At 40.7% G+C, this 19,272-nt stretch overlaps 1 protein-coding gene across 1 annotated transcript in view; it reads right to left on the bottom strand.

Moving 5' to 3' along the window:
- The window catches only part of frmd4ba (FERM domain containing 4Ba), a 79,017-nt gene extending 63,838 nt beyond the window's left edge, over positions 1-15,179 (bottom strand). The window contains exon 1 of the mRNA XM_035777298.2: positions 14,908-15,179. The gene's annotated coding sequence lies outside the window, so the exon portion shown is untranslated. The remainder of the gene's footprint in view (positions 1-14,907) is intronic.
- Positions 15,180-19,272: the final 4,093 nt, after the last annotated feature.

The raw sequence follows: 19,272 nt of genomic DNA, 5'->3' as shown, positions 1-19,272 counted from the left end.
AAGGGGACTCTCAGAAGATTCACTGGGAGACACTGAATTTATCTGAGAGTCACAGGATTGTGATAAGAGCTCATATAATTAAAGATGGACTTTTATAACTAACTCTGACGTGTGTGTGTGGTTTGCTCCCATGATTTGGTAAATAGATTAAATTTCCACGACACTAGCTAAACTAGCTGGTTCATTGTTGCCCATGGGAGGAAGTTAGGCCAGCAAGCAATTTAGCTTGATTGCCTATGGAAAAAAACTAAAGGCTTACAGAGCCATAGACCATTTGCCAACATGAAAGAAATTAGGACAGCATTGGTGTTCAACAAGTCTACAAGTAGGGTGAGTGCCCCAAAATATATTTTCTTGCGCGAGCACGCACACATAGACAGACAGAAGTACCATGAACAGACACATGATATTTTGGTATCTTTAAGTTTGTTTTCAGTGTATTAAAGTAAACACATATTGCCTTGTTGATTAGATGATGTGTAAGTTGAAATGGTGCTGGAATAGCAGAGGCAGTACTCACGTTGTCTTTGTGCTGACTTGCGGTAACGCCATGGTTCTAAATCAGTAGTTAGTAAACTGTTACATGCAATATTCGCTTTGTGACCGTCACTGGACAGATGTTGGTCTTCAGTTTTGTGATGAAACAAACGTATGTGTAGTTGAATTTATTCCGCCACTGGGTCACTGTTGTCTTTTTGTTGTCACAGACTTATTGTATATCACAGTGGCGTATGAACAAATGGGTTATAAAACAAACAACGCAAATATCACAACATAGGTTTCTTTACAGTGGTGTAAAGTACTTATTTAAAAATACAGTACTTGAAAGTACTATTTAAGCCATTTTTTGTGTATCTGTAGTTTACTATTTATATATATATTTTTTTACTTTTACTTCACTACATTCCTGAAGAAAATAATGTACTTTTTACTGCATACATCCCTGACATCCAAAAGTACTTGTTACACTTAACATGTTTAGCGAGCCTGGAAAATTGTCCTATTCAAACACTTATCAAGAGAACATCCCTGGTTATCCCAACTGCCTCTGATCTGGTGGACTCACTAAACACAAATGCTTTGTTTGTAAATGATGTCTGAGTGTTGGAGTGAGCCCCTGGCTATCCGTAATTTAAATAATAATAATAATAAGTGTGCAGTCTGGTTTACTTCATTAATATAAGGAATTTGAAATTATTTATACTTTTACTTTTACTTAGATACTGTATATGCCGATGACATGCTGAGACATCGACATGCATTTCTTTATGTCAGATGGCTTTTGGGTCTGCTTTGCAGATAGACGTACAGAAAGTACATTTTCTCAGAATATCAGAATATTTTGCATGAAGATAAGCATTATCTTGTCAGATTATAGGAGAAAGTCTGGTAGGCCTGAAACAGTCTTCCTCACCTCTTTATGCACGATCCAGCTTTACAGCCGAGCACACTTCCACCGTATCAGGTTTGTTTCAATGTCCAGGTCACAATATCAGGGGCTGTACTCAACAACATTGAAAACGTTAATTTACACTGTAAGCCAATTATTGTACGTGACTAAAGTGTATTGCCATATAGAAACCAATTCACACTGATGGAAGAGGTGAGTGATAACAGGCCATGGTGCTATGAAGGTGACTGACTGCTGCTGGCTACCTGCTCAGTGGCTTGCTGTGTGGAGGGGAACAGGACAGGTGGCCTCTAATGAGGGAGGGAGGAGGGCTCATATAACACAACATTAATGATGCAGGGCTCATCCACTCATGGATGACACATTGTCTTCGATCTGCCAGACAGCACTGAAATTACTTCTAAATCCTCAACATATGGCCTACACCTTTAATGAAAAGTGCCAATATGAGCAAACACAGAATATAGAAAATAAGAATAAAGAGTACACTTTAGGCTTTAGACAAGCTATTGAGGAGAAAACTAATATATATATATATATATATATATATATATATATATATATATATATATATTCAAGCAATAAGGCCCTAGGAGGTGTGGCACTGTATATGTAGAAGAAAAAGAAGCGCAAACCTATTTAGGCGAGGTGCTGGCTAGCGGAGTAGAAAGAGCCGCACACTCTAGGAGCTCAGATGCAAAAATGTCATTACCAACGTCGAAACGTTGGTAATTACATTTTTGCATCTGAGCTCCTAGAGTGTGCGGCTCTCTTTTATTTTCAAGTGGTACTGTATATGGCCAATATAGCAAGGCTAACGATTGTTCTTTGCACGACGCAACTCGGAGTGCCGGGACACAGCCCTTAGCTATGGTATATTGGCAATATATAACAAACCCCCGAGGTGCCTTATTGCTATTATAAACTGGTTACCCAAAGTAATTATAGCAGTAAAAATAAATGTTCTCATACCTGTGGTATATGGTCTGATATACCACGGCTGTCAGCCAATCAGCATTCAGAGCTAAAAAAAACAAGGTTTTAAATGTATATATATCACAGGTTCAGAAGGCTCTTTAGCGAGCGAACCATCTCGTTACCAAGCTATCCCCTCCAGCTGTAGCTCTGTGAAACACACACTTGGGGGTTGAATCACTGAGCAGTATTGATTACTCTGGTCTCATGGCTGTGGGATATGTCTGCTGCCTGAACACGGCTGCTTCCATGCTCTACATACACATCACTATTGCTGCTTCAGTGAGAGAATAATAGCTGCTCATCTCAGGTCTATCCGTCTATTACCATCCCCCCATTCAGCACAGTCCTCTCAGTGGTCATTATAATTCAGGCCCTCAAACACAACTCCTAAATGAGCACTCCAGCTCCTCTGGTGTGTGATGTGTGTGTCAAATTAAATAGTTTTTGTCACATGCTTAGTAAACAACAGGTGTAGACAAATAGTGAAATGCATACTTCCAAACCCTTCCCAACAACTCAGAGAGAAAAATATTGAAAAAAAGAATAGGACAAGGAGTAAATAAACAATGTTTAATAATAACAGATACATATACAGTGGGGCAAAAAAAGTATTTAGTCAGCCACCAATATTGTGCAAGATCTCCCACTTAAAAATATGAGAGAGGCCTGTAATTTTCATCATAGGTACACTTCAACTATGACAGACAAAATGAGAAAAAAAATCCAGAAAATCACATTGTAGGATTTTTTATGAATTTATTTGCAAATTATGGTGGAAAATAAGTATTTGGTCAATAACAAAAGTTTCTCTCAATACTTTGTTATATAACCTTTGTTGGCAATAACAGAGGTCAAACGTTTTCTGTAAGTCTTCACAAGGTTTTCACACACTGTTGCTGGTATTTTGGCCCATTCCTCAATGCAGATATCTGCTAGAGCAGTGATATTTTGGGGCTGTTGCTGGGCAACACGGACTTTCAACTCCCTCCAAAGATTTTCTATGGGATGGAGATCTGGAGACTGGCTAGGCCACTCCAGGACCTTGAAATGCTTCTTACGAAGCCACTCCTTCGTTGCCCGGGCGGTGTGTTTGGGATCATTGTCATGCTGTAAGACCCAGCCACGTTTCATCTTCAATGCCCTTGCTGATGGAAGGAGGTTTTCACTCAAAATCTCACGATACATGGCCCCATTCCTTCTTTCCTTTACACGGATAAGTCGTCCTGGTCCCTTTGCAGAAAAACAGCCACAAAGCATGATGTTTCCACTCCCATGCTTCACAGTATGGTGGATAAGAGCGTCTGCTAAATGACTTAAATGTAAATGTAATGTAAATGTGTTCTTTGGATGCAACTTAGCATTTTTTGTCTTCCAAACACGACGAGTTGAGTTTTTACCAAAAAGTTATATTTTGGTTTCATCTGACCATATGACATTCTCCCAATCATCTTCTGGATCATCCAAATGCTCTCTAGCAAACTTCAGACGGGCCTGGACATGTACTGGTTTAAGCAGGGGGACACGTCTGGCACTGCAGGATTTGAGTTCCTGGCGGTGTAGTGTGTTACTGATGGTAGGCTTTGTTACTTTGGTCCCGGCTCTCTGCAGGTCATTCACTAGGTCCCCCTGTGTGGTTCTGGGATTTTTGCTCACCGTTCTTATGATCATTTTGACCCCACGGGGTGAGATCTTAGATCAAGAACAGCAAGGAAATGACTTCGTCAACAGTGGCCAGGAGTTGATATTGCTTACTTGATTTAAAAACTATTGTTAGAAAACTAGCCATGTACATATGTGAATATTTTCATATTTTGTTTCTCATTCCAGATGGAGGGAGATTATCAGTGGTCTTGTATGTCTTCCATTTCCTAATAATTGCTCCCACAGTTGATTTCTTCAAACCACGCTGCTTACCTATTGCAGATTCAGTCTTCCCAGCCTGGTGCAGGTCTAAAATTTTGGTTCTGGTGTCCTTTGACAGCTCTTTGGTCTTGGCCATAGTGGAGTTTGGAGTGTGACTGTTTGAGGTTGACCTTTACAGGTCTGTGAGAGCCAGAAATCTTGCTTGTTTGTAGGTAACCAAATACTTATTTTCCACCATAATTTGCAAATAAATTCATTAAAAATCCTACAATGTGATTTTCTGGATTTTCTTTCTCATTTTGTCTGTCATAGTTGAAGTGTACCTATGATGAAAATTACAGGGCTCTCTCATCATTTTAACTGGGAGAACTTGCACAATTGGTGGCTGACTAAATACTTTTTTGCCCCACTGTACATGTAGTAAGGTGTAGCGACTGTGTGTGTGTGTATGTATATGTTTGTGAGAGAGAAAGATGGAGAGATATAGTGAGAAAGAGAGTAGGATAGTAATAAAAAGGAAAGAGAAACAGATAATTACAGGAACGTAATTACAGGAAGGATCATCGACAGCTCCCACAGCTTGCAGGCAAAGCAGCAGGATAGCATTCACAGCCAGCAGACCGAACACAGAGCAAGAGCTAAACATGGGGTCTGCTTTGCTGTTATTCTCATTTTCTAAGCCTCAGAGCAATTGAGTGCTGGTCTGCAACGCAGAGGAAGAGACCAAACATAACCAAAGGATGGTAATGTGCTTTCTACACTGTGGTGTGGCTCTTAAGGGAACTACAGTAGAGAACAGCCTCAGGGCATTTCTCACTGCACAACCATTGCCCACTGGGACACAGGTTGCTCTATAGCTCAGGCTCCATCTTAGATCTGCTAGAAACAGTCTTCCTATACAACACAATATCCTCTGAGAGGTGAAAAGTGACCAAAATTTACACAAACAATTGGTTGTCAACAAAGCTAGCTACATTGATCATTCTCAGAGTTCCCCTGCAATGACAGATTTCCTCTTCTTCGTCTGAAGAGGTGTAGCAAGGATCGGACCAAAATGCAGCGTGGTAGTTGTCCATGTTTTAATAGTATAAATTGAACATGACAGAATACAAAATAACAAAGTTGATATAAACGAAACAGTCCCGTGTGGCACAAGCACTGACACAGGAAACAAACACCCACAAACCAACAGTGAAACCCAGGCTACCTAAATATGGTTCTCCATCAGGGACAACGATAAACAGCTGCCTCTGATTGAGAACCATATCAGGCAAAACACAGAAATAGAAAAAACATAGAAACACAAATATAGACTGCCCACCCCAACTCACGCCCTTACCATACTAAATAAAGACAAAACAAAGGAAACAAAGGTCAGAACGTGACATCCCCATAAATAGACTTTAATGCAGGGAAACTTAAATCAGTTCTAAATCAAATCTCTATCAACATGTTAAATGTGCAACTAGGACCTCCAGGACCTCTACACCAGGCGGTGTCAGAGGAAGGCCCTAAAAATTGTCAAAGACCCCAGCCACCCCAGTCATAGACTGTTCTCTCTACTACCGCATGGCAAGCGGTACCGGAGTGCCAAGTCTAGGACAAAAAGACTTCTCAACAGTTTTTACCCCCATGCCATAAGACTCCTGAACAGGTAACCAAATGGTTACACGGACTATTTGCATTGTGTTCCCCCCCAACCCCTCTGCTGCTACTCTCTGTTTATCTTATATGCATAGTCACTTTAACTATACATTCATGTACATACTACCTAAATTGGCCCGACCAACCAGTGCTCCCACACATTGGCTAACTGTGTCCCACCACCCGCCAACCCCTCTTTTTACGCTTCTGCTACTCTCTGTTCATCATATATGCATAGTCACTTTTACGATACCTACATTTACATACTACCTCAATAAGCCTGACTAACAGGTATCTGTATATAGCCTTGCTACTCTTTTTCAAATGTCTTTTTACTGTTGTTTTATTTCTTTACTTACCTACCTACCTACACACACACACACACCTTTTTTCCCCCGCACCATTGGTTAGAGCCGGTAAGTAAGCATTTCACTGTTGTATTCGGCGCACGTGACAAATAAACTTTGATTTGATTTGAAATAGACCAATTAAAGATATATCCAAAGCAAGCAATTTTTGTTTGGGGCTCATGCCCAAAGAATGAGTATCTGAAATCTGGGTGCTTGGAATTGTGACATTACTCGTTATTCCGATTAGACAGGGGCACTTAATGTGTTGTGCTTCTGTCAATGTCCACTGACACAAATGGGTAATCTATAAATCCATACTTACAGTATGTCCATCTTTGAAATTATTTATAAGGAGGTGCATGTGCTCTGGCAATTGTAGGTGGAATTTGTCAACAAACTGGAAATCCTATCTCCTTCTTAAATAGAAATACAGTCTCTTTCATCTAAATCAGTGGTTCACAACCAGGGGTACTTGGCCTATCCACAGGGGGTACTTAAGAAAACTCATGAGACCTACTTACCTTACTGGTACTTCAGGGGTATTCCGGGCAGAGCAGAATTCAGTTGGTGGTACAGTAACCGACAAAGGTTGGGAAACACTGATCTAAATTATATGGGCCCTGCCTCCCAGAGAAATTCCCTACCAGCTGAGGAGCCTGTGTCCGGCCTAATCCCATTGCTTTCTGCTCTCTGCATCGTACTGAACACCAAACACACAAGTAGTAAAAGAGGAGAAAGAAATGCATGTCACCGTCAATCAGTAAGCCAAGGTATTCAAACCTTCCACTAATGAAGGAGGATGAGTACTTTCACTCAAAAACCATAACACCAACAAAAAAAATCAACCAGGAAAAATAAACATTTAATTCCTAAATGTCTGCTAAATCAAACAAAAACATTCTGTTTATTCGTGTATTTCAAAAGACTGTGCCTAAATGGACAACGGGACAGTTCAGTGTGTCCATGGTTGTGTAAGTGAAAATAAGTTACAGCCAACAAGGAAAAGTTCCAGAGATGCACTGCCTGGGGACTTCTTGTAAACAGCCAACAAGGAAAAGGTCCAGAGATGCTCTGCCTGGGGACTGCTTGTAAACCGCCAACAAGGAAAAGGTCCTGAGATGCACTGCCTGGGGACTGCTTGTAAACCGCCAACAAGGAAAAGGTCCAGAGATGCACTGCCTGCGGACTGCTTGTAGTAAACCGCCAACAAGGTAAAGGTCCAGAGATGCTCTGCCTGGGGACTGCTTGTAAACCGCCAACAAGGAAAAGGTCCAGAGATGCTCTGCCTGGGGACTGCTTGTAAACCGCCAACAAGGAAAAGGTCCTGAGATGCACTGCCTGGGGACTGCTTGTAAACCGCCAACAAGGAAAAGGTCCAGAGATGCACTGCCTGCGGACTGCTTGTAAACCGCCAACAAGGAAAAGTTCCAGAAATGCTCTGCCTGCGGACTGCTTGTAAACCGCCAACAAGGAAAAGGTCCAGAGATGCTCTGCCTGCGGACTGCTTGTAAACCGCCAACAAGGAAAAGGTCCAGAGATGCTCTGCCTGCGGACTGCTTGTAAACCGCCAACAAGGAAAAGGTCAAGAGATGCTCTGCCTGCGGACTGCTTGTAAACCGCCAACAAGGACAAGGTCCAGAGATGCTCTGCCTGCGGACTGCTTGTAAACCGCCAACAAGGAAAAGGTCAAGAGATGCTCTGCCTGCGGACTGCTTGTAAACCGCCAACAAGGAAAAGGTCCAGAGATGCTCTGCCTGCGGACTGCTTGTAAACCGCCAACAAGGAAAAGGTCCAGAGATGCTCTGCCTGCGGACTGCTTGTAAACCGCCAACAAGGAAAAGGTCCAGAGATGCTCTGCCTGCGGACTGCTTGTAAACCGCCAACAAGGAAAAGGTCCAGAGATGCTCTGCCTGCGGACTGCTTGTAAACCGCCAACAAGGAAAATATTCCTGTTTACACAACTGACATTGTGAACCATGTTCATGACAGTTGCCTTCTCAGTGAGACTGGGAGTACAGAGGGCAATATGTACAAATCATTTGAGATTTTTCTGTTTGCATTGTACAGTGGCAAGAAAAAATATGCGAACCCTTTGGAAATACCTGTATTTCTGCATAAATTGGTCATATAATTTGATCTGATCTGCATCTTGGTCACAACAATAGACAAACAGTATGTGAACCCTTGGATTTAATAACTGACCCTCCTTTGGCAGCAATAACCTCAACCAGACATTTTCTGTAGTTGTGGATCAGACCTGCACAACGGTCAGGAGGCATTTTGGACCATTCCTCTTTACAAAACTGTTTCAGTTCAGCAATATTCTTGGGATGTCTGGTGTGAACTGTTCTATTGAGGTCATGCCACAGCATCTCAATCAGGTTGAGGTCTGGACTCTGACTGGGCCACTCCAGAAGGCATATTTTCTTCTGTTGAAGCCATTCTGTTGATTTCCTTCTGTGTTTTGAGTCGTTGCCCAAAGCAGCCCCAAACCATGATGCGCCCTCCACCATACTTTATAGTTGGGATGAGGTTTCGATGTTGGTGTGCTGTGCCTTTTCTTCTCCACACAGTGTTGTGTGTTCCTTCCAAACAACTCAACTGTAGTTTCATTTGTCAACAGAATATTTTGCCTGTAGCGCTGTGGAACATCCAGGCGCACTTTTGCAAACTTCAGACCAGCAGCAATGTTTTTTTTTGGACAGCAGTGTCTTCCGTGGTGTCCTCCAATGAACACCATTCTTGTTTAGTGTCTTTTGTATCATAGACTCATCAACAGAGATGTTAGCATGTTCCAGATGATTTATGTAAGACTTTAGCTGACACTCTAGGATTCTTCATTACCTCATTGAGCAATCTGTGCTGTACTCTTGCAGTCATCTTTGCAGGACGGCCACTGCTAGGGAGAGTAGCAACAGTGCTGAACTTTCTCGATTTATAGACAATTTGTCTTACAATTTGATGAACATCAAGGCTTTTAGAGATACTTTTGTAACCCTTTCCAGCTTTTTGCAAGTCAACATTTATTCATCTTAGGTCTTCTGAGATCTCTTTTGTTCGAGGCATGGTTCACATCAGGCAATGCTTCTTGTGAATAGCAAACTCAAATTTTGTTAGTGTTTTCTATAGGGCAAGGCAGCTCTAACCAATATCTCCAATCTCTTCTCATTGATTGGACTCTAGGTAAGCTGACTCCTGACTCCAATTAGCATTTGGAGAAGTCATTAGCCTAGGGGTTCACATACTTTTCCCAACCTACACTGTGAATGTTTCAATGATGTATTCAATGTAGACAAGAAAAATACTATAATCTGTGTGTTATTAGTTTAAGCACACTATGTTTGTCTATTGTTGTGACTGAGATGAAGATCAGATCAAATTTGATGACCAATTTATGCAGAATTCCAGGTAATTCCAAAGGGTTCACATACTTTTTCTTGACACTATATGTACACTGAGTGTATAAAAAATAGAGAACATCTTCCTAATATTGAGTTGCACCCCCCTGTAACATGTAAAGTGTTGGTCCCATGTTTCATGAGCTGAAATAAAAGCTCCCAGAAATGTTCCGTATGCACAAAAAGCTTATTTCTCTCAATTCTTTCACTGTTAGTGAGCATTTCTCCTTTGCGAAGACAATCCATCATTATGCCATTTCAAGAAGCTGATTAAACAGCATGATCATTACACAGGTTCACCTTGTGCTGGGGACAATAAAAGGCCAATCAAAAATGTGCAGTTTTATCACACAACATAATGCCACAGATGTCTCAAGTTTTGAGGGAGCGTGCAATTGGCATGCTGAGCGCAGGAATGTCCACATGAGCTGTTTCCAGATAATTTAATGTTCATGTCTCTACCATAAGCTGCCTCCAATGTCATTTTAGAGAATTTGACAGTACATCCAACCTGCCTCACAACCGCAGACTATGTGTAACCATGTATAGCCCAAGACCTCCACATCCCGTTTCTTCACCTGCGGGATCGTCTGAGACCAGCCACCCGGACAGCTGATGATTTTCACAACCAAAGAATTTCTGCTGTCACAAACCATCTCAGGGAAGCTCATCTGAGTGCTCGTTGTCCTCATCAGGGTCTTGACCTGCAGTTCGGCGTCATAAACATGTTCAGTAGACAAATGCTCACCTTCGACGGCCAGTGGCATGCTTGAGAAGTATACTCTTCACAGATGAATCCCGGTTTCATCTGTACCAGGCAGATGGCAAACAATGTGTATGGCTTAATGGGGGCAAGCGGTTTGCTGATGACAACATTGTGAACAGAGTGCCCCATGGTGGTGGTGGGGTTATGGCATCGGCAGGCGTAAACTACGGAAAACGAACACAATTGCATTTTATCAATGGCAATTTGAATGCACAGAGATACCATAACAAAATTCCACAGGCCACAATCAACAGCCTGATCAACTCTATGTGAATGAGAGATGTCGCACTAAATGAGGTAAGTGATGGTCACACTAGATACTGACTGGTTTTCTGATCCATATCCATAACTTTTATTTTAAGGTATCTGTGACCAACAGATGCATATCTGGGAGTTTTCAGTATGCCTCGCCAAGAAGGGCACCTACTGCTAAATAAGTCAGACATTGAATATTACTTTAAGCATGGTGAAGTCATTAATTACACTTAGGATGTTGTATCAATACACCCAATCACAACAAAGATACAGGCGTCCCTCCTAACTCAGTTTTTGGAGAAGAAGGAAACCACTCAGGGATTTCACCATGAGGCCAATGGTGACTTTAAAACAGTTACAGAGTTCAATGGCTGTGACAGGAGAGAACTGAGGATGGATCAATAACATTGTAGTTACTCCACAATACTAACCTAATTGCCAGAGTGAAAAGAAGGAAACCTGCCCAGAATACAAATATTACAAAACATGCATCTTGTTTGCAACAAGACAAATAATACAAGTAACACAGCAAAACATTTGGCAAAACAATTAACTTTTTGTCCTGAATACAGTGTACATTTGGGGCAAATCCAATACAACACATTACTGAGTACCACTCACCATATGTTCAAGCATGTTATGGGTATGCTTGTAATTTTTAAGGACTAGGGTATTTTTCACTATAAAAAAGAAACAGAATGTAGCCAAGTACAAGCAAAAAAACGGGTTCAGTCTGTTTTCCAACAGACACTGGGAGATGAACTCACCTTTCAACAGGACAAAAATATAAAACACAAGCACAAATCTACACTGCTTACCAAGAAGACAGTGAACGTTCCTGAGCGTTAAAGTCTTGACTTAAATCAACTTGAAAATATATGGCACGACCTGAAAATGGTTGTCTAGCAACGAACAACAATCCATTTGACAGTTGAAGAATTTTGAAAAGAATAATGGGCAAATGTTGCACAACCCAGGTGCAATTTTCAATAAATCATTAGGGAGTATTGTGTGTAGATGGGTGATAATGTTTTTATTCAATCCATTTTGAATTCAGGCAGTAACATAACAAAATGTGGAATAAGTCAAGAGGCATGAGTACTTTCTGAAGACATTGTACATATGAAGTGGGTAAAACAGTATATACACATGATTAAAGTGGCCAGTGTTCAATGACTATGTACTGTACATAGGGCAACAGTGACTAGGTTTCAGGGTAGAGTACCGTGTGGAAATTGTTAAAAGGCATCCTTGTGCATAGAGTTGCATGTTTTTTTTTTACTTTGCAATCATTGGTTTCTGTTTGGCATGCATTTTAAAGTGAAAAATTGGAGTCTACGCATTACTTTGTTACCGTGGAATTGATTAGCACTGCTTTGGGGCATAAACTTACATTAGAACCCACCATAATCAAGTTGAGTAGCCACACTATTAGGCCTATTCATAAAAGTAAGCATACTGAAGCACAGACAAACTATTTCAAACTCTAACAAAGTACATAATTTTGCAAAGAGAGAGATGCCATCAATTTATTGCATCATTCCTTTTCTTTCCTATTTTGTCTTTTTGTGAAAATCTGTACGCAGTAAGGGGTTTAGAGTATATCCTGTAGACTAGAGGAATAACCTGGGTGGAAAACCTGTTCAACAGGACCTGCTCACTCTGTCAGATGACACCTGTATGACTACAGAATCTAATAACTACCAATCCTCCTGCTCTATGTGCATGAAAAACATTCAAATGATATGTGTGTGAAAAACAGAAAATGCTGATAACCAAATCTCAAGACAAAAGAAAGGCTGGGTCTAAAGGTGGGAAATTATAATAACCCTATTCTCAGACCCAGGTTTCTGCATGTTTCACCTTTGTAGGCTAAGTTACGTATAGACAGAAAAGGTTTCTACTGTTTACTCTCTGAAAGGCTGGTTTGTTTGAATGGCTCCGTGAATTAATGTATTCTGATTAGCAAATAACTCTTATCTGTGCTGGCTGAGCACCCAGCCTGGTCTCATAGACTAGACGTAGTAACATAGTAAACGTAAATGCAGACACTCAAATTAGGGAAAGGGGGATACCTTGTCAGTTGTACAACTGAATGCATTCAACTGAAATGTGTCTTCCACATTTAACCCAACCCCTCTGAATCAGAGAGGTGCAGGGCCTGCCTTAATCAACAACCACGTCTTCAGCGCCTGGGGAACAGTGGGTTAATTGCCTTGCTGGGGGCAGATGACATATTTTTACCTTGTCAGCTCGGGGATTCGATCCAGCAAGCTTTGGGTTACTGGCCCAACGCTCTAACCACTAGTATGATATGTTGTGTTTGGTATGGTTACAGAAGACAGATGGTTACTTAAAGCAAAACTAAAGTAGGTTGTTGGACGGGGTGGATAGGTGGGTGTATAACGCAAATTTCTATCAACCCAAAGGTTGCGAGTTCGAATCTCATCTTTGCAATTTTAGCTAATTAGCAACTGTTTAACTACTTACTACTTTTGAGCTACTTTCAAACTACTTAGCATGTTAGCTAACCTTTATCCTAACCCTAACCCCAACCGTAACCCTTTTAGCTAACCCTTCCCCTAACTTTAACCCTTTAACCTAACTCCTATACTTAACCTTAATCCTAACTCCTAACTCTAACCCCTAGTCTAGCTAACGTTAGCCACCTAGCTATAATTTGTAAAATATCATATGTTTTGCAAATTCGTAACATATAATACGAATTGGGCGATGGACATCTACAAATTAATACATAACATACGAAATGTAACATAAAATAATAAAGGGAGTGTTTTAGATTTTAAGTACAGAATAATACAAAATGCTCTGAGACCAGGTTGGAGCACCAGCAATGGAATCTTAGGTGGCAGTTAATAGCTTTATTGAATTGGAAGCACTGACCCCATTAAAACCAACTGAACATCCCAGACTGAAGTAAACAAAATGCTGTCCTGCTTTTGTACTCTAATGTAGTGTGTGTGTACGTGTGTGTGCGTGTGTGTCTGTGTATATCTGTGTGTGACACTTATTTCATGAGCCTCTAATTTAATATTGTCCCCTTTACAAACTAGACCCATGCAGTGTAGTGACAGGGACAGGACAGGCACATTAGCACTGCCTGTCCTCAGCATGTACAGCTATTTAAACTACCTGAGGTAACTGAGTGAACTGAGCTGCTGAGGTAAACTGAGGTCTATTAATCAAACTTTGTAGGCTACCAATCTATCTTGTTCACAGTTAGTTGTGGCTTTTCTGTCCTATAAAGTTCATGCTTTGAGTAGCCTATCTGTAGCCTACAATTCATTACAGTCTAATTCCTCTTATGGGCCTATTTTGGTACTTGAGTCCAGAGTGACACAAACCCCATACAGGATATCACATTCTTTCTCCCATTGTTTGTCTTTCCCAGGAAACAGGAAACTCAGGCAGAAGTTGTGAGTCTGTGACTTTAAAACCTGTTTGTATGTCTCTCAGCCTGTGTGTGTGTGTGTGTGTGTGTGTGTGTGTGTGTGTGTGTGTGTGTGTGTGTGTGTGTGCGTGCGTGCGTGCGTGCGTGCGTGCGTGCGTGCGTATGTGTGTGTGTGTTTGTGTGTTGTCTGTTATGTCTTTATTGTCCCTCTGGACGAGGTATTGACATAATCAACACCCTGTGTGCATGTTAGCAGCAGCATGTCTATTAAAAAACAAGTGTACACTTGTTTTGGTTTGATACCTCAGTCGTCATCACCTGAGAGCAGCTGTGGGAATAAGTAAATGATGGTGATGGAAAGAATTGCATCTTATCTCTTTCTTGAGATAAACAAATAAATGAACATTACTTCCAATGATGAAATGGCAAAATACAACCTATGAACTAGGGAATACTGAATACTGTATAAGTGTCTAGGTACAATAGATAGGCATATTCATGCTGTTGGCTACTAGAGTGTTTAAAATAGTTTTAAGTGCATAACATGTGCCAAGTAATGCACAACGCAACGAGATAAAGGATGAGAACAGAGTGAGATATCAGAACAATTACGAGCTTGTTTTACATAGGTTTACTTATTGTTGAAGAAAACAATAGTGTAGATTACAATGCAGATGAAAATATAACTTATACCATACATCATATGATATGGGCATGGCACAATTACAGATGGTTGCCAGCCTAATCAGTATTGCTTTTGATAAACATAGCTTCAGTTACCATCAAAAGCATGATTGATTCGTTTGAAAAGAAACTGGATAGTTCCTTACCTTTTGTTTATTGTCCCCGTTATGGTCGAATTGAACTTTTTGTATGAACAGAAGGTTTTTTACCGGCAGCGATAAAAACAAATTATTCCACCGGCGTTCTCTCCGGCTGTAGCCCACCAAAACGAATAAAGAGCGTAAAATTAACCGCTGCTCTTTCGCTAGTGATCCATTGGGGCCAGAAAGCGAAGCTGTCTGCTAGGTCCGCATATCCTTATCGTCCACAGTCCCATCCATTCACTCTCGGCCTCCTCCCCTGTATCCTTCAGCCAATTCAGAGAAGACGAATTTCCCACTATTTATTCTGTGCCAGTGCTTGCATGACCTGAACAAATGCACGGTCCACGTACAAGCGATGGGGGACCTGCTGAACTATAGTCCATATAAACAAAGCTCTGTCAGTCTCTGCTCTGCAAACGTAGCTCTACATTTGTATTTTATATTTATTATTGGCAGCAACTACTCTTCCTATGGCCCAGCAAAATTAAGGCAGTTATAAAAATGTTTAAACATTACAATACATTTACAACAGATTTCACAACATATTAAGCGTGTACCCTCATGCCACTACTCTACTACCACATATCTACAACACAAAATCCAAGGGTGTATAGTGAGTATGTTATTTTGGGTTTGTATGCATGTGTCTGTGCCTATGTTTCTGTTGCTTCACAGTCCCTGCTGTTCCATAAGGTGTATTTTTTCTGTATATTTTTTACTTCTAATTGTACTGCTTGCATGAGTTACTTGATGTGGAATAGAGTTCCATAGTCATGGCTCTATGTAGTACTGTGCGCCACCCATAGTCTGTTCTGGGGACTGTGAAGAGACCTCTGGTGGCATGTCTTGTGGGGTATGCATGGGTGTCCGAGCTATGTGCCAGTAGTTCAAACAGACAGCTCGTGCATTCAACATGTCAAGACCTCTCACAAATAGAAGTAGTGATGAAGTCAATGTCTCCTCCGCTTTGAGCCAGGAGAGATTAATGTTAGCTCTCTGTGTAAATCTAAGGGCCAGCCGTGCTGCCCTGTTCTGAGCCAATTGCAATTCTCCTGTTCCTCTTTGTGACACCTAACCACATGACTGAACAGTAGTCCAGGTGTGACAAAACTATGGCGTGTAGGACCTGTCTTTTTGATAGTGCTGCTAAGAACGAAGAGCAGCGCTTTATTATGGACAGACTTCTGCACATCCTAGCTACTGTTGTATTAATATGTTTTGACCATAATAGTTTACAAAAGTTTAATATTTTTTTATTGTATTTATTTAACCTTTAACTAGGCATGTCAGTTAAGAACAAATTCTTATTTATGATGACAGCCTACCCAGGCCAAACCCTAACCTGGACGACGCTGGGCCAATTGTGTGCTGCCCTATGGGACTCCCAAACACAGCCAGTTGTGATACAGCCTGGAATTGAACCAGGGTCTGTGCCTTAGACCACTACATCACTCGGGAGCCCCCCTCCAAGTAGTTTAGGCGCCCTCAACTTGCTCAATTACCACATTATTAATTTCAAGATTGAATAATGTTTTAATTGAATGTAGGATAGCTATAGGGGTTTAAATATTTACGGAACTGTAAAATGTATTCATGATGGACATTCAAATTAGTTAACGTTGGAACAAACATTGCATTCATCCTTCAGTTGTCAGAGAAATAGCAAGCCCACTTGATGAAAACAACATTGGGGAGCCAACCTCTCAAGGTATTGATGCTAAAGAGCTGAATGTGTATTTTCTTGTGAAGGACAAAACCTATCCAACACCAATATTTGTATGCCAATATATTTTCAGGTGCACTTCATTAAATTACATTGATCACAGAAATTTGTATTTTGCTTTCAGGGAAATGTAAGAACTACTATCAATCCTGTCCAGACCTCTGATTTCAAACATGGATGGCTCTGTGGATGCTTGTCACGTTCGTCATAACGATGAGACCAAGGCGCAGCGTGATTGGAATACATTCTTCTTTTATTTAACAAAGAACACTTAAACAAACATGACGCTATAAACAACTAGTGCTGCCATGCAACTACACATAGAGAATAACCGACAAACTCAAAATGGAAAATGGCAACCTAAATAGGATCCCCAATCAGAGACAACCATTTATTTTTTTATTTCACCTTTATTTAACCAGGTAGGCTAGTTGAGAACAAGTTCTCATTTACAACTGCGACCTGGCCAAGATAAAGCATAGCAGTGTGAACAGACAACACGGAGTTACACGTGGAGTAAACAATTAACAAGTCAATAACACAGTAGAAAAAAAAGCTGTCTCTGATTGGTAACCAATTCAGGCCACCATAGACCTACATATACCTAGACATACCAAAACCCCATAGAATACAAAAAACCCTAGACAAGGCAAAAACACACATACCACCCTTGTCACACCCTGACCTAAACCAAAATAATAAAGAAAACAAAGATCACTAAAGTCAGGGCCTGACAATGCTGCTGTTCTCTCTTGAGCACAGTGATAGTCTAACCAATGGGGTAATACGTTTTTTTAGACTAAGTCTGCGGAAAGTTCAATTTTTATGATGATTAATCTATTAGTCAAAAAAGGAAGCTACTAGAGTTATCATGAAAATTATAATGTTGTTAAAATGATGAACAGGCCCATTAAAAAAATAGAAATTGATTGAGTAGTACTTGGTCAGTAGAATTTATGTGAATGTGCAAAATGCATATATTTCAACTGACAGAATTGTGGAACAAGTTGTACGGGAAAGGAAGGGAGTGCCAGATCATTGTGGAGTCACTGGAAACTGAACAATGGAAAAACTCTGAAATCCCCAGAAACTGCAGGACTAGGAAATGGGAGGAATTGAAAAAATTACTAGGTTTACTGTAAGGTAGCTCAACCAGGTCAAAGTGTTAACAGACAAACTAAAGGTGGGTGGTGCCCTGTTCTCAATCTCACCCTTGCATACCCATTTAAAACAAAAGATTATCATTTGTGTCTAGGCAACCTACTGGTGTGTACGGAGACAAAATGTTTAGTTCAAAGCCTAAATTAGTCACACAGGGGACTGCCTCACCCCCATCCCCCATTTTGGGGGATTTCTGCTTGCGAGTGATTAGGCTTAACCCAGTGCCATGTGTGCACTAAGCATCTCTACCCCCAAATCTCAGCCTGGCCTCAGGTCCCATGGCGATTACCACAGAAGGCCTTGTCACTTTGACACTTCCTATATCTGTCCTATTCATGATACACAAAAAAATAAATATAGATTGCAAAACAATTTTCTTTTTATAAGGATGGAGCCAAGAAAAAGAAAATCAGTCTTGTCATTGATGAGAAAGAAGGTATTGGCTACAGAGTAAAACCTCTATTAAATTCATATCGTACATAAATAAGAAGAATACCTATTTGTGCAGGTATGAACAACCAAAAGCCTCACCATACAAGTATTTATTTATAAGCTAAAAATGTACAGGTCCCTTGAGATGAAAAACAAAACAAATATAAAACTGAATATAGATAAATAACTTGTACAGTAAGTCATATTTTGATAGTTATTATTCTCAAAATAACTATCAGAGATATCAACCGCTAAAGTGGAAGGATCATTGTTTTAGGGGAGATTAACAACATGAATATTAAATAGAGGGGATTATGTTCCATCAGTGACCCTCTTGGAGCAGATGTTAACATGGAGAGGAGGGATAACCTCCTGGGACATGATGGGGGCAGGAGAGACCCAGAGCTGATTCACACTATGCCAATCTCCTTCGTAGGGCCATTGTCAGTGTGTCAGTGTGCATCCCATCACCATGCATCTCCAAGTATCTGTCTCCTATTACAGGCCTCAGGCCAGATTAACTCTGACAGCCACTGCCATTAGACTTGACCTTGGTTAACTGGTAATATGATATTTGATGCTCAGACATCACCTCTCATTAACTTTGCAAATCACATTGTTTTCTGTGTTTTGAACTTGTTTACATCCTTAATATAAAACAAAGGACACAAGAAGAATTGCGGGTGTGGAAACATATGGGCTAGTGTCTATATGGGCTATAGACATCCCATCTCATACAGCAGAGCAGCCGAAACAGGTCGACTGTATAATGGTATTGTATTAATACAGCCACCAGCCCTCATTCTGCTTGTTAATTTCTTTGGAATGAAAGGACAATTTTAGTATTTTCCAGGTCACAGTGAAATAATCCACCATTAGTCTCTCCTTCAGTTTTGTTCGCCCATCCCCTATCCCCCATCCCTCATTTAAAGATGAGGTGTCATGTGACTGGGGGATACTGTGGAGGAAGCTTGATGGATTTTTGTTTGTGAATTTCCAGTTTTTCTTCCGTGTGTCTCTCTGTAACTCTTGTTCCACATTTTCTTAGCTAA

The sequence above is a fragment of the Oncorhynchus keta genome, chromosome 10, assembly GCF_023373465.1.
Source record: "Oncorhynchus keta strain PuntledgeMale-10-30-2019 chromosome 10, Oket_V2, whole genome shotgun sequence".
Lineage (NCBI taxonomy): Eukaryota > Metazoa > Chordata > Actinopteri > Salmoniformes > Salmonidae > Oncorhynchus > Oncorhynchus keta.
Note: the sequence above shows the minus strand (reverse complement) of the source record. Positions and strands in the feature narration are given on the sequence as shown.